Here is a 10769-nt window from a genome sequence, read left to right as displayed (position 1 = left end):
AGAAGAGACGATCATTCAACTATACCAAACAGAAGAACCAAGCCAACTGTTACCAAATCAGTTCGGACGCACGGGACCCTATCAGGGAAGAATTTCTCCCTCGGCTTTGGAGCTGTCAATATTATTGGAGGAGTTAGCCTCGTTTTCCTCCCTTTGAACAGTTGGTGGGTTGGAACTGCAGACCTTTCAGTTAGTGGCCCAACAAGTACATAGGCTATTACATGACCAGGACCCCTTATATGTGGCATGCTAATTAAAAAAAACTTTATTGACATATCATTTACATAATAAGATTTACCAACTTTAAGTATACAATTCAAAAGAGTTTACTAATCTTTACCAGCTGATTAAACCTCGACCACAATTCCATTTTAGAACATTTTCCATTTCCCCAATAACATCTCAAGTGCTCACTTCCCCACCCTCAACCTCGAACAACTACTATCTGTTTCTAAAGGTTTGCTTTCTCTGGACATCTGATATACCTGCAATCATAGTGTATGGTCTTCTTTAATTAGCTTACTAATTTTGAGGCTAATCCATGTTACAGCATGTATCATGATTTCATTCCTTTTACATACTAAAATACCAAAACCAAACTCGCTGCTGTAGAGTTGATTCTAAAGGAATAGTATTATTATATGGAGATAGCATCTTTTGTTTATCCATCCACCAGTTAATGGAATTTGGAGGTCTTTCCAACCGCTTCTAGGGCTTCTGGCTAAGATCAAGTGTTGCGCTCTTTCCACTCTTAGCCTATTATGATAATACTGCTATGAACATTGCCATATTCATCTTTCGGTGACTGTTTTTATTTCCCTGGGGTAGATAGCGAAGAGTATAATTGGCACGCTGACTTTATTGCTTGACAAGCGAGAGAAAATTGTGTAGAACAAAGTCTCCCCAAGCAAAACAAAAGCTAATCTTATGGTGAGTTTGGGGGAAACGTGGGATTAAGAGTTGGTTGGCTTCCAGAAGCCAGCGTTCTGGAGCAGAGCTGTTGCTAATTGACTAGAGCTCATTTTAAAGAGTTCTTTGGTCATGTGCTTACAGCGGGGACTAGGACCAAAGAAAAGCTGGCATTCTACTTCATTTGTAGAATTTTACACCTTTTAATGCTTCCTCAACCTTAAGGGAGGATAGGTCCGTGGATTACCCAAATCTTCATTATTGAAAGATCTTGTTGATGTGATATTACGCATATGATTTTCAGTTTGAAAGGTGATCAGCATGGTTTTATCTCCCCTCCCCTCCCCAAACTGTTTTTCTTGTTTACCCAGAGTCCTGGTGGCACAGTGACCGTGAGTTGGTCTGTTATCCCCAAAGTCAGCAGTTCAAACCACCAGTCACTCTTTGGGAGCAAGACTGGACTTTCTACTTCTGTACAGATTTAAAGTCTCTTAAGCCCACAGGGGCAGTTCTACCTTGTCCTGTAGTATTGCTGTGAGTTGGAAACAACTAGATGGCAGTGCATTTGAGAGTTGTTTGGTCATTTGTAGAAGCTCTGTCAGGACAATGGTTGGATAGAAGCATTCAAGACAATAAACGTCTGGACAATAAACGTCAAGCAATAATAAAAGTTATAAGGACATGCTGCAAAGGACTCTGGAACCCGTCAGTAACCCAAGATTGCTTGTAAAATTAAGGACCCAATTCCAGCAATCCCTTTATTCTACTTTACCTATCCATTTACCTCTTGTGTTAGTCCAGGTGGACTAGAGAAACAAATCCAGATACACTCATATATGTGTAATAGAGAACTTTATATGAAAAAGTACTTGTATATTAAGAAAACATCCCGGCCCAGTCCAGTTCAAGTCCTTAAGTCCGGTGTTAGCCCATATGTCCAATACCAGTCTATAAATTCCTCTTCAGACTCATGCAACACATGCAATGATGCCAAAAGTAGGAAGATCACAGGCCAGTGGGTGGAAAGTCTTGTGGATCCAGTGGCGAAGGCTATGAGTTTGAACCAACTCAAAGGTAGCAGGTGACAGGGGCTAAGGAATTTAAACTAGTGTGCACAGTAACATACATACACTGTATTATGTATTATGTGACTCAAAGTAAAGGACTATTTTTGATAATTGCCTCGAGTTGTACAACTCCAATGGGATTGGAGTCATGGCCTCAGGAGTCAATATCTCTAACCCCTGGGAAGAAATGTAATCCCTTCAGAGACTATAAGCAAATGTGGCCCACTGGAAGAGCTGGAGAATCACACTGTTGGAATGATCTACTATTACTGGAATGATCTACTATTACTGGAATGATCTACTATTACTGGAATGATCTACTATTACTGGAATGATCTACTATTACTGGAATGATCTACTATTACTGGAATGATCTACTATTACTGGAATGATCTACTATTACTTCCACAGAACCGTTAGTCTGCATCTTGGGTTGGCACCTGCTTTCATAAGACCAATAAAAACAGGCCAAAGCTGCTGAAGAATTGAGGTGAAAACTTTTATTCTCATAATAAAGAGTAATTGTAATAATGACTGAGCACAATGTTTTTGTAATAGCAACTCACGAGCCTATGATTTTAATTGAGCATAGTCTTCGTTTGGAAGAGAGCATTTTAGCATGTCATTACTTGGAAAGTTAATCTTTTGAAATTGAAGATTAGGCAGGAGCTCCTCCATGACACCGATAAATGAATTTTTTAATTTCTAAAATAATTGAGATGGTTTAGATTTTACCGAGGTAAAGTATATGGGCCAGTGGCTTCATGTATATTTGGTATACTAAATGTATTCACAGAGTTGTAATATCATCATCACAGTCTGATTTTAGAACACGCTCAATGTTTCCACCCCTAAAGAACCTTCATATGTGTTAACAGTAATTCCTCATTTCCACCCTTACCCCCTATTCCTCCACCGTAGCTCCAGACAACCATCAAACTATATTTTATCTCAATGCATGTAGTTGTTTTGGATGTTTTCCCTAAATAGAATCATGGAACATGTGGTCTTCAAAGACTGGCTTCTTTCGCACAGTGTTTTCATGTTCCTTTTCTACTATCATCCACTCCCTCCTTCTGTCTTCATTGCTGTATATAACCACCGAGAGACGTGTTGATTTCCCACATTTGGACTGTTATGAATGCTGCTGCTATCAATATTTGTGTACAATTTTTATATAAATTTAAAGGGTTGGGAGGATGGGGGAGAGGAGCTGATACCAAGGGCTCAATAGAAAATAAATGTCATTTTAAGAATGATGATGGCAACAAATGTACAAATGTGCTTGACACTGTGTATATGGATGGATTGTGATAAGAATTGTTTGAGCCCCCAGTAAAATGATTAAAAAAGTAAATGTCTAGAACAGGATGACAGCAACATATATACAAATATGCCTGATACACTTGGTGTATGGATTGCAATAAGAGTTGTAAGAGCCCCCAATAAAATGATAATACAACCATTTTGAAATGTGGAAATTCCTTTGTACTTGCATTGAGATTTTAAAAAATGCTATATTACTGTAGCTTGCACTCAGAAAATATGAAGGGGCTTCAAAGAAAAATCGGAATGGAAAGATAGTGGAATTTTTATGAATTGTTGGTAATCCCCTCAAGCACCCGGTGTGTGCTTATGTGGGAATGGAAACCTAACTACTTACTTTAACTTTTAACAGCACGGGAAGTGCATACAGCAGCTTGATGTTAATTATGACCCAACAATATTCAAGCAAAACAAACTCATTGTCATCAAGTCAATTCTCATCATTAAGAGCATCTGGGACACAGAGAGCTGCCCTTGGGGTTTCCAAGACTGTAAATCTTTACACAAAACTAAAGTAAGGTAAATAATAATCACATGCACTTGTTCCAATTTACCTATAAACTCTATAAAGACACAGTTTGGAATGGATCTTGTTCAGGTCCTGGGCACTACCTGCTGTCCATTAGCAACCAACGCTAATTTCCAAAGCCGTTCAGTGTTTGATAATGATGTTGGAGGACAGTTCTTCCGGTTAAGGGAAACAAAACTAAACAAAAGACCCTGAACGTGAAACAACTTTACTGTTGCTATGCCACTCAGTGTGGGAGGATAAGTGAAAAGATTCTACTTCTGGTTCTGCCCTCAATTCATGGAACGGACAATTAGTAAGTCCACAAATGCAACTGAGGCTCACCATTGGCACTTGTTAGGTGCTGACCCGAGTCAGCATAACAGAACGTTCTGCGTGCCATCGTTGTGCTCGTTGATTGTGTTCTGGTCCATTGTCCTGGCTATTGTGTCCATTCCTCTCCGTGAAGGTTTGTCTCATTTCTGCTGCCTCGCTACTGACTACGATGTCCTTTTCTAGTGCGTGGTCTTTCTTAATGATGTGCCCCAAAGAAGCAAGTGGAAGCCTTGCCATGCCCACTTCAAAGGAGCATGAGGGATGCGTTTCATTTTACAGTCCACGGTAGGTTCCGTCTTGTTTGCCTCTTAGTTTCTACTATGGGTTCAATAACACAGGATCGATTCAAGCATTTTCCATAAAATACCTGCTGGCAAAAATGCAATGAATGCCTTTGGACTTTAAGCATCTTACATTTGCACAAGCTTTGTCAATGTAGCCAACTAACCTTTTTCATGGAAGCAAGGGTGGGCATGTGGGAGATGTGGGCGTGACTTCCAGTCAAAGAACCTTGTGCGGTGCAACGCCATCCATCCACGAATAGAGGTTTGCATATTGCTCTGATGCCGAGCCAGTTTCAGCAGAGGCTCCAGACTAAGATGCCAAAGAAAGGCCTGGTAAACAGTTTCCAAAAATCAGCCAGTGAAAACTGTGATTATGATGGTCCCGTCTGCACCTGACCCTGGGGCTCCTACAGGACTGGGCAACAATTTGCTTCACTGTGCATGGCTTGGATTGTATCTCCCTAAAACATGTCAACTTGACTGCCAATGATTGTCATTGGCAGTTATACAAAGGGTAATTCAGCAGTTAGGGGATGATGGAATCATTCCCCATGGCGTGACAGCCAATAAGTTGTAAGGATCAGAGTAGGATGCAACACCTTCTGTAGGCCCCAGCCCTGATCTGATGTAGGGGAGTTTCCCCGCACCACCTTTTATTTATAAGAAATAACAGGCATGAGAAGTAAACAGAGAGGGAAGGAGGGAGAAGAGAGAGAGAGAGAGAGAGAGAGAGAGAGAGAGAGAGAGAGAGAGAGAGAGAGAGAGAGAGAGAGAGAGATCAGATCTTCACAGATATTGAAAGGGAACAAGGACCTTCCCCCAAAGCTGGCAGAGAGAGAGTTTTCTCCTGGAGCCGAGGCTCTGAATTCGGACCTGTAGCCTTCCAAAATGTAAGAGAGTAAAATTCTGTTTGCGAAAGGCATCCGCTTGGGGTATTGCTGTAATGGCAGCCCTAGAGAACTGAAGTCACCCCATGAGTCTGAGACTCGCAAACCGCAAGCCTGTTCACGCTCCACGCACCTTCATCGTGATTGTTTGTAACACATCTTATGAGCATTTTTATGTCAGGTTTACTGAATTAGGGTTTTCTCAGTTTCTTGGGCTATATTCTCCTCTGAGGTCGTTTCAGGTGCACCACGCAGAGACTGCCATGAACTCCTGGGAGGGAAGGCCCCGTGAGCAGTACCATCAGCCATGAGTCCCTCAGAAACTGGGCGCAGCCACACTTCCTACTTTTTACTTTTGAGAAGGGTTTCTGGTGTCATGATATTTTCCATGTCAAGTTTTCTAATTTTTACAACTGTTGTTTCTCTAAGGTGCCCTGGTAGGGCAGCAGTTGGCCAGTTCGGCTGTGAACCCAAAGTTCGGTGGTTCAAACCCACCAGCTGCTGCACTAGAGGAAGAAGCGACCATCTGTGCTCGTATGGATCACAGCCAGGGAAGCCCCAGGAGGCGGCTCTCCTCTGTCCCAAAGTGTGCTAGGCACACAGCTCCATGGCACACACGTTTTCCCCGTGCGTTGAAAATATCCTGATACATACATACCCTGGTCATGATGAGTGACTTTATCCTCTTGTATCTGAGCCACAGTGTAACTGCATCAGAAACAGAATGTTGTACCAACTGCTTTGATAGCAAAATCATCTACACTCCATTATGCTTTAAAAGCATGGCATTTGAAGTTCATCTTTCTTTTCTATTCTTGTTTTGGCTTCATGTATATGCACAGGTCACAAAAAAAGAAAAGAAGATGCCACCGACCCCTGATTCCTGTGGTGTTGGAAATACTGCCGCGATACTGCAACAGCTTTGCTGCAATGTAGTGGTTGGGGGGGGCACTGGGCAGCTGTGCACGTCAGCATCTCAATTCTGCGGGTGTCGCAGGAACGCCAGCGTGGACGATATGCAAAGAGAAATCTCATGTAACTTTACATGCCACAAAATATTCTCCTGCTGGTGGTTTGCAATCATTTAAAACTGTCAAAAGGATTCTTAGTTGAGGGCCCATACAAGAAGAGGCGATTGGCTGGATTTAGCCCTTTGGCTGAAATTTTCCAACCCCGGTCATATAAACCTACTTTCCTTTAGCTGCAAGTGACAGCTAGCTCACTCAGACTATTTTAGTTAGCAGGGATTTTTTTGGTGGGCAGAGGTTTGCTGTAAATAGAAGTGATTTGTAAAATTGGGCAAAGCAATTTGGCACCAGGGTCTAGGGCGATGAAACCCAGACCAACTGCCACCAAACTTGGTCTTTGAGGGATCTGTTAGTCTGTTTGCTTCTCCAGCTATCTTTAATCCAGAAAATGGGGGTGTGGGGAGCGGGTGGGCTTCTTAGTAGTATTCCAGCTTATCAAACACAACAGAAGCAGCATATCTTTCTTTTTTTCAGAAGTAGCATATCCATCAACTTACATAAGAAAGGAATATGGACATCTTTGGTCACATGAACCTTGCACTTGAAGCAATCACTTTTTCCTATGGGAATCGGGTATTACAATTGGTCAGGCCCAGGCCACATCCTTATACCGAACTAACAGATGAGGGGTCAGATCAAGAACCAAGTGGAATGTGGAGGGAAATTCCCCACATAGAAGAGTGCTGAGCAGAAAAGAAAAAAAAAAAAGCTTATGTCCACTATATGTGCATAGTCTACACATCAGAAGTGGAATTAGTACAGACGCTATATCTTTTGATATCCAGGCACCATCAGTTTTCTTCACCACATTTGCTTATGTACCCGCTTTGCCTTCAGCGGTTGTGTCGGAAGGGTGAGCATCATAGAATGCCAATTTAACAGAACAAAGTATTCTTGCATTGAGGGAGTGCTTGAGTGGAGGCCCAAGGTCCTTATGCTACTTTAATACTAAACCTATAAATAAATGTATATAGATCTATTTCCCTATCCTCATATATAAACATATTTGCATATGTCCAGACCTCTATAAATGCCCTTTGCCTCCCAGCTCTGTCCTCTATTGTCCTTGACCCTCCTCCTGTCCCACTATCATGCTCAGTCCCCACCAGGGTTTGATATAGCGTCTGGGGTCTTAAAGGCTTGAAGATAAACAAATGGCCATCTAGCTCAGAAGCAACAAAGCCCATATGGAAGAAGCACACCAGTCTGTACAATCACAAGGTGTCAAAGGGATCAGGTATCAGGCATCATCAGAACAAAATATCTTACCATAGTGAATGAGGGGAGCAGTGCGGAGTGGAGACCCAAAGCCCATGTGTAGGCCACTGGAGATCCCCTCACAGAAGGCTTTCAGGGAGGAGATGAGCCAGTCAGGGTGCAATGTAGCAACGATGAGAAATACAACCTTCTTCTGGTTTCTAAATGCTTCCCTCCGCCCCCGCCCCCCCCCCCCCAACAATCATGATCCCAATTCTACTTTGTAAGTCTGGCTAGGCCAGAGGATGTACACTGGTACAGATAGGAACTGGAAACACAGGGAATCCAGGGAAGATGATCCCTTCAGGACCAGTGGTATGAGTGGCGATACTGGGAGGGTAGAGGGACGGTGGTTTGGAAAGGGGGAACCGATTACAAGGATCTATATGTGACCTCCTCCTCACTGGGAGACGGACAACAGAAAAGTGGGGGAAGGGAGACGTCGGACAGGGCAAGATATAACTAAATAATAATTTATAAATTATCAAGGGTTCATAAGGGAAGGGGGAACAGGGAGGGAGGGGAAAAATAAGGACCTGATGCCAGGGGCTTAAGTGGAGAGCAAATGTTTTGAGAATAATGAGGGCAATGAATGTACAGATGTGCTTTGCACAATTGATGTATGTATGGACTGTGATAAGAGTTGTATGAGCCCCTAATAAAATGATTTTAAAAAAGAAGTGGAATTAGTAATGTAGGTGAAGGATGTGTATTTGTTTTCCAATCAAATACTTTTATGACACTTGACCTCTTTTTCCTATGAGTAAGAATTACTTAGGAGCTAGCTCTACACCAGGGCTCCAAAGCTGAGACTATCACAGGACAGAATTGGACAAACGTAAGGGGAATTAAAATCATATATAATGCTCATCTTGCCATGTGACAGCCACTGAAAAGTCATCTAACTGGTCATAAATGCATGCTTAAAACTTTCCCACAGTCTTCTTAATAGGTACTGGCCACACGGTGGGCTGCTAACCCCAAGGCCAGCAGTTTGAACCCACCAGCCGCTCCATGGGAGAAAGGCGAGACTTTCTGCTCCTGTACAGAGGCAGCCTCAGCCACTCAGAGGGGCAGTCCTATTCTGTCCTCCACGGTCACTATGCATCAAGAACACTTGATGGCAGTGAATTGAAAGGTACCTCTAGCTCTGCACCTCATGGAAATTCTATGTTTTTTCACATGAGTTTTTTCCCCCCGCTTTGCTTACTGATATATTTGTAGTAATCAGATGTTAACTGGTTTTGTGACTAGTAATGACAGCTGGCTTCTGTGATAAAGCTTATTGTGGCAACCTGGCCGATAACATATGTGGGATAAATTGCAGAGCAGTTTAATTGAAGGGTGGAGAGATAAATGACTCAGTGAGCCTCACCCTTCTGGTTCTCTGTCTCTTGCTTTCTGATGGTCAGACCAGGGTGCAGCTGCCTTAGCTAGTTCTCTGCCTCCGCTGGCAAGGTTCACTTCCTGAGAGACATCCCTGAGGAGAAGCCACATGGACCTACCCTGATGCAGGTGCTGAAGCAACCACGTAGAGACCCCTGCCAGTGCTGAGATGCTGACACGCTCACTGAGTCGGCTTTCCTCCTGCAGTTGGGTCTTTGTGTGTGTATTGTGAGATGGAGGAGGACTTTGTAGATTGATGTCGGACATATGGGCTAATGTCAGACTTATGAGGTTGGACTGGACTGGGCTGGGATGCTTAATGTGCAATTACCCGTTATATAAAACTCTCTCTTATACATATATGAGTTTCTGTGGATTTGTTTTCTCTAGTCTACCCTGACTAACACAGGTTCTTTGCATGGTAGTTCTTGTTTGCATGTTTCTGTATAGTCTGAATCTGGTACATCGTGATGGGGTGGGTAACATCTCTCCTCTGCCACCCTCTTTACCTGCAGACCCTGATTCCATTAAGACCTGATCTGAACTATAAATTTCTCTTCATAAGAAACTCAGGTTAGTCACTGTGAGTTTTTATTTTTCTGATTGGATTTATTTCCTAATGACTTCAGTCGGTATCATTGAATTCAACAAATGACTAATCATTCCTGTTTAGTGACGGGTGATAGGGTGGGTTCAGAGCACACCAAGAAGAATAAGCTAAAGCTGTCATTGTAGAGCTAACCATCCCGGGGCACTTACAGACTGCGTGTGCGTGTTGTCGGGTCCCATTGTGTTGGCTCCTGCGTGGCCCCACCTGTGCCATCCCCAGGTTGTAGCCACTGTGTCAATCCACCTCCCTGAGTGTCTTTCTCCTTATTGTTCACCCTTGGCTCTACCTAGCCTGACGGCCTTCTCCAAGGTTTGACCCATCCTGGTGATAGGTCTGCAGTCCTTGAGATGAAGCTCACCATCCTGGCTCCTCAGGAGCACTCTGACTGCGCTTCTGGAAGCTGGTCCTGTTCAACAACCCTATGATCCAACGGCATCCATTTTTCTCCAATCTTTTAATTCATTGTCCAGCTTTCACATGCATATGGAGGGATTGAAAGCACCATGGTTTGGCTCGGGAACACTTTTGTCTGCAAAATGACATCTTTGCTTGTTAACATTTTAAAGACATAAATTTACAACTGATTTACCCGATGCAATATGCGGGTTGATTTCTTTTTTTTTAGGTTAAAATATAATATCTTATCATTTGATCTAACTTTTTTAATACTTTTATTGGGGACTCTTACATCTCTTATCACAGTCCATACATTCATCCAGTGTGTCCGGCACATGTGCACATTTGCCGCCATCATCATTTTCAAAGCATTCTCTCCCCACTAGAGCCCCCGATATCAGCTCCCCATTTTTTCATGCTCCCTCCTGTGACTGCCCTCCCTTACGAATCCTTGATAAGTTATAGATTATTACCTTCATATCTTACATTGTCATCCATCGCCCCTCTCCCACTTTTCCACTATTCTTCCCCTTGGGAGGGTGTTATAGATGGATCCTTGTGATTAATTCCCCCTTTCTCCCCTCACCTCCCTAATCCTCCTGTTACCTCTACTCTCCTTGTTGGCCCTGAGGGGTTAATCTATCCTGGATTCCTTGTGCTGTAACAGTGTGCATGCTCCCGTCCAATCCGACCTGTAAAGTAGAATTGAAGTCACGAAAGTGGGGGGAAGGAAGCACCAAAGAGCTAGAGGGAGTTGCTTTCATGGGCACTGATT

The sequence above is a fragment of the Tenrec ecaudatus genome, chromosome 4 (assembly GCF_050624435.1).
Source record: "Tenrec ecaudatus isolate mTenEca1 chromosome 4, mTenEca1.hap1, whole genome shotgun sequence".
NCBI classification, from domain to species: Eukaryota; Metazoa; Chordata; class Mammalia; order Afrosoricida; family Tenrecidae; genus Tenrec; species Tenrec ecaudatus.
Note: the sequence above shows the minus strand (reverse complement) of the source record.